Here is a 6,172-nt window from a genome sequence, read left to right as displayed (position 1 = left end):
TTGTTTTCAGCCCTTGGCTTCTTGTTGGAGCTGGGTGGAGGGGCGATTAGATGCAACCCTTTTACCGATGCGTCGAAGATCCTTAGGGCGGCTTCGATGTCGGCGTTGATGGTGGCTACTCATCCCCTTCTGGTGTAGAACTTCATCTTCAAATGCACGGTTGAGGGGACGGCGGTGAGTTCGGCCAGAGTGGGACGCCCGATGATGCAGTTGTAGAGGGTTTTGCAGTCGATCACCAAAAACCTTGTCTTGACCTGTCTGGAAGCTTCCCCTTCCCCAAAGGTGACGATCAGTTCGACGTAGCCCCAAGGTTTGGTGGTTGCCCCGTTGAAACCCTAGAGGTCGGGTCCCACACACGGGGTGAGATGTGAGTTGTCTAGCTGGAGGGTCCGGAACAGGTGGGAATACATGATGTCGACCGAGCTTCCCTCATCGACTAAGACCCGTCGAACGTCAAAATTCGCCATTCTGGCTCGGACGAGCAGGGGAATTGTGGCGTTCGGAGCTCCGTCGGGCAGCTCTTCTAAGTAGAAGGTGATTGGGTCCGACTTTCCTTTGAACTTCTGTAGGGTCGGGCCGAGGTATGAGTTAGCGCTGATCAACTCATCAAACTTTCTCTTCACTGAGCCGATAGTGAGAGAACCGGGGTCCCCGCCATTGGAGACGACCATAGCGGTCGGAAACTCTTCCCATGTGCTGAAGGCGGTTATTACTCCGACCGAAGGTATGAAGTCTTTTGGTCGGGTGATGGATAGAGCTACCTGTAGGGGCCTGCTGTCTGGTGAGTTACCCTCGTCAGAGTTCTGTTGGTCGTCCCTCCGGGAAGGTTCTCCTTTCTTTGTGTATTTCAAAAGGCGACCTTCCTTAATCAGTGTCTCGATGGCGTCTTTGAGATGTATGCATTCTTCGGTCAGATGCCCGTGACTCTTGTGGTACTTGCAGTATTTAGATTTATCGGTCCCTGGTCTGGCGGGGTTCGACTTCGGGGGTCTGATGTTAGAGTTCTTGAAGTCGGTGCTTTTGCACTCGGCCAGGATTTTCTCGCGTGAGGCGTTCAGGGGAGTGTAGTCGTTGAATCGACCGGCTGGTCCTCGGCGTTCTTTGGCGTCGTGGGACCTGTCGTCCTTCCTCTTCTCATGTCCTCGGCGTGAGCCCGAGTTGTCGTGGTTCGTGCTGCGGGCAGCATAATTGCCCCTTGAAGCTTTCATCGCAGCCGCCTCGCCTTCTTCGAAAGCGATGAAGGCTTGGGCTTTGTGGAGGAGGGCGTTCATGGTGTGCACCTTCTCGATTTTTATAGCCTTCTTAAAGTCGCTTCTGGGGAGAAGTCCTCGCTCTAGAAGGTACCTCTTCATGTAGTCGGTCGTCTGTACTTGGACGGCCTCTTTGTTGAACATGTCGAGGTAGTCTCGGAGAGGTTCGTTGGTTCCCTGGATCACAGCTTCGAGGTTCGCCTCTGACTTTGGTTGCCGACGGGAGGCCGTGAAATGGCTCAAAAAGAGTTCCTTGAGCTCGGTCCAGGAGTGGATGGAGTTGGGGGGAAGATTCTTGTACCACGTCATTGCTCCTTTCTTGAGCGTGGTCGGAAAGATGCGGCATTTGATGGAGCCTCGGACGACGTGATAATCCATGACGGCTTCGATGCTTCGAATATGGTCGTCGGGGTCGGTTGTCCCGTCGTACAAGTCCAAGGTTGGTGGTTTTTCCATCCCTCGTGGGAGACGAGCTCTTCGGATGCTTTCGGACAAGGGGCTGCGGAAGTCTTCCTCGTCACTTGGTCCCGGAGAGGTTGAGTGTCTGCCTTGCCGGGATTCCACCTGTGCTCTGCCCGGATTTTTGTGATTGTCCCGAGGAGGGGAGCGCTCGCGGGGTTTCAACACAACTTTGGAGGGGCCTCGGGAATCTCGTTCGGGGGAGAGGCTCCCAGTTTCAATGGTTTTAGGTGTCTGATTCTTCCTGCTCTTTCGCACTGGAGAGCGGGAATATGATCTCTGACGACGATATCTCTTAGGCGGGGAGCGCGAAGAGGATGGGGAACGCCGACGATACCTCCTTGGTGGTGAGCGCGAGGAAGAATAGGAGCGCGATCGGTAGTGTCTCCGTGAAGGGGAACGATATTGTCGCTTCCTTTCTAGCTCGTGAATGCGGTCACCTTGAAGCCTGATGAGACGGTTTGTCTTTTGCAATTCTTTGAGCAGGAGGACGGTTGTGGGGTCAGCTTCCTCAGGAATGTCGACCTCCTCTTGGTCGTCTTCGTGGTGAACTCTTCGCCTCTCGGAGGTGTGGGTGAATGAAGAGGCAACCTTCCCGTCTCTGGCGTCAGTTTCGTTCAGGTTCTGAGTATGCTCTGGTCCATTCTGGGGTTGAGGCTGCTCGTTACCACCGTTTTGAACTTGCTCGATGGTCTGAAGTTGCTGTCTTCAGTTGGGTTGCGAGGTTTCATGCCTCTGTCCCCTTTGCCCGTCAGCGGTATGCTGTTGTCCCTCCCGCCGATGTCGATTCGTCCCCTCGGGGGTGGAACCCTCGATGAGTTGTTGCAGGGGGAAGGGATCAGGGTTTGGGACGTTGGTGTTGTTGTTGCCAGCCATGACGATCGTGAACAGATTAGCTTTGATCTTTGTTTGTTAAAGAAGGGGGAGCAAGTTTCCCACAGACGGCGCCACTGATCGTACCTGATCAGAAGAATCGTCACAACAGCGGGATCTGGCTTGATGAACAGGATGGGGGTACCTACAAAGTTCTCTGATGCTAAAGTCAGCATCTATCAGAGAGAGAGGGTTTAAGAAGTGAAGAATAGATACCTGACCCTCTAGTGAAAGAGGGAATTTATAGCCCCCAGCGCTGGGCCAAGGTTTCCTAATTGTGCCAAATCCAGTTGGAGGCCCACGTGCTAGGAAACTGCCAGAACACCCTATGCTAGGGCTGAGTCAGTAGTTGACTCACGTTCTGGATGAGCACGGCGTAGGATTCGGAGGAGGTTGACCGGATCCTTCGCTGAAGTGTTACACGTGGTCTTCACGCTTGACTGATTCGTAACGGTAATCAAGGAAATGGGCCCAAACTTATTGGGCCTGCTCGGCTAGTAAGAAGAGCTCGGCCTGCTCGGCCCAGTCCAGAACAATATATATATATATATATATATATATATATATATATATATAAGGAGGGTTATATTTACTCCAGGAGTAAGTTATTATAACTTACTCCAAATCTATATCATTGATTCTTTTCAATCTAATGGTTAAAAATAATAAGTAATTAAATGTGGAGAGAGAAAACTATTACTTATTATTTTTAACCATTAGATTGAGAAGAATCAATGGTCTAGATTTGGAGTAAGTTATAATAACTTACTCTTGGAGTAAATATAACCCTTCTCTCTCTCTCTCTCTCTCTCTCTCTCTCTATATATATATATATATATATATATATATATATATATATATATATATATATATATATATATATATATATATATATATATATATATATATATATATATATATATATATATATATATGGGGACGACTCAAGTGAGAACACTTGGTTATTATGAGAAATGAGAACACTGAATCACGACCATTAAATTTTGATTTTGTTGATTTTAATGGACTTGATTGATTTCTCTTTCTATGATCCTTAATATTTATTTTAAATCAATATAGAAAGAGAAACCAATCGAGTCCATTAAAATCAACAAAATCAAAATTTAATGGTCGTGATTCATTGTTCTTATTTCTCATAATAACCAAGTGTTCTCACTTGAGTCGTCCTATATATATATATATATATATATATATATATATATATATATATATATATATATATATATATATATATATATATATATATATATATATATATATATATATATATATATATATATATATATATATATATATATATATATATATATATATATATATATATATATATATATATATATATATATATATATATATATATATATATATATATATATATATATATATATATATATATATATATATATATATATATATATATATATATATATATATATATATATATAAATGGTGGAGATTATGGGTGAATTTTTTTCTCTCTCCTACATTTTGAAACAAATGATGTAGGAGAGAGAAAAAAAATATTCACCCATAATCTCCACCATTTATTTTAAAATCCAACGGTTGAGATTCATTCTCACATTCTCATATAAATATGGCATTATCATATGATATGCCATATATATATATATATATATATATATATATATATATATATATATATATATATATATATATATATATATATATATATATATATATATATATATATATATATATATATATATATATATATATATATATATATTGCGGTGTGGTTTGGACGATTTTGACGGAAAAAAAATCATCTAAATCGCAAGAAAAAAATCGTTGGTTCGGTTCTGTTTGCTTTTAAAAAAACCAAACCAAACCAATACGATTTGATTTGGTTCGGTTGGTTCGGTTTTTTACAAATATTTTATTGAGCCATACATACACATATAGATGACAACATAACTTTGTATTTAGACATTCATACACTATCAAATAACAACAACACTCATCATATTTTGACAATAATTTTCCATTTAATATGTAAAAATTAAATTAAACAAAAGTGGAATAATAAATATAAAATAATAGCATAAAACAATATAAAAATTATTATAATGAAACAAAAAAATAGAAGAGACGAGAGATTAGTGAAGATGAAAAAGAAAAAACAAAAGAGTTGAGAGATTAGAAAAGAAGATGTGCAATAAAAGCGAAACTGAAATAGGGAACATTTGCATAGAAATGAGAAGGTGAAAAAGAAAGAATATAAAAGAGTAGAGACTAGAGAAGAAGAAGGAAGATGTATGTGGAAAAGAATGCGTGATAATGCTATTAGAGATTTGAGAAGATCGAGACTGAAACCGTATGTGTAAGGATGAGAAAATTGTTCGTAATCATAAGCTAAGGTATAATAGGTTTAAGTTTGGGTTGGATGTAAGTTAAGTAAAAGTTAGGTTGTAACATAATGCGGTTTGATTCGGTTTACAAAATACAGACTACAAATCGAACCGAATCATGCGGTTTTGTTAAAAGATGACTCAAACAAATCCGAACCAAATGCGATTTTTTGCGGTTTCGATTTGGTTTGGTTTGCGGTTTTCTATTAGGTTGGTTTGGTTTTGAACAATGATTGATTGAGTGGGATAAGTATATCACTATTTATTGTTTTTTTAATAGAGACGTTTCAAATTTTTTGAGACCTTGTGTAGGTTAGCTATAATTTATCTATGATAAAATAAATTGTGGCTATTTTTAATCACAATTTAAGTTGAAAAATAATTTATGAAGTTTTATTTACCTACCGTTTAACTTTAACAATTTTGAGGCGCTATGTGGTAGTTCTTCTTATACGTCCTCAAAGACGACTTTGCTTGAAAGGAAACCCCGTCATTTTAAAGCTGAGTTCGATAGAAAGTATAACAAAATGGTTGCAAGAGTGTTGAAGAAATTTTTTAAGGCAACACAATGCAAAAAAATTCGTAAAATACATATTTTTCAATTACGTTACATTGACTAAAATCAAATAAGAATTAACTTAGAATACAGGCAAGTGCTCCATAAAATTATAATAATCATATTGAATATAAATCAATTGAATATTAACTTAATATGACCATAATTAATTTTGAGTCTGTTTGATAAAAACAACGGTTGACTGAAAAGTTAGCTGATAGTAGGGGTGGCAAAACGGGTCCGGCCCGTTGGGCATGCCCGTTTTGCTTGCACTTTTGTGTGGGGCGGACCAAGGTTTTAAGCCCTCATCCTATAGTGTGACCGCCCCGCCCCACCCCGTTTTTTACGCGGGCTTTTACGGGCACCGAAATTAATATAAATTTTGCATTTTTAGGCTTAAAAAGTATGGTGCCCGCGGGCTTAGCCGCCCGACCTTCACTATTTTGCTGGGCGGGCCAAAGTTTTATGCCCACACCCTCTTCTATGACCGTCCCGCCCCACCCCATTTTCTTGGGGGCTTTTGCAGGGCGGGCCTAAACGGGACGGACATGCCCGTTTGCCACCCCTAGCTGATAGCTTATAGCTTATAATTGATGGCTGATGACTGATAGTTTATAGCTTATTGCTGATGGTTGAGACTAATA

This window comes from Vicia villosa, unplaced genomic scaffold (genome assembly GCF_029867415.1).
Source record: "Vicia villosa cultivar HV-30 ecotype Madison, WI unplaced genomic scaffold, Vvil1.0 ctg.000673F_1_1, whole genome shotgun sequence".
Taxonomy (NCBI): Eukaryota; Viridiplantae; Streptophyta; class Magnoliopsida; order Fabales; family Fabaceae; genus Vicia; species Vicia villosa.
Note: the sequence above shows the minus strand (reverse complement) of the source record.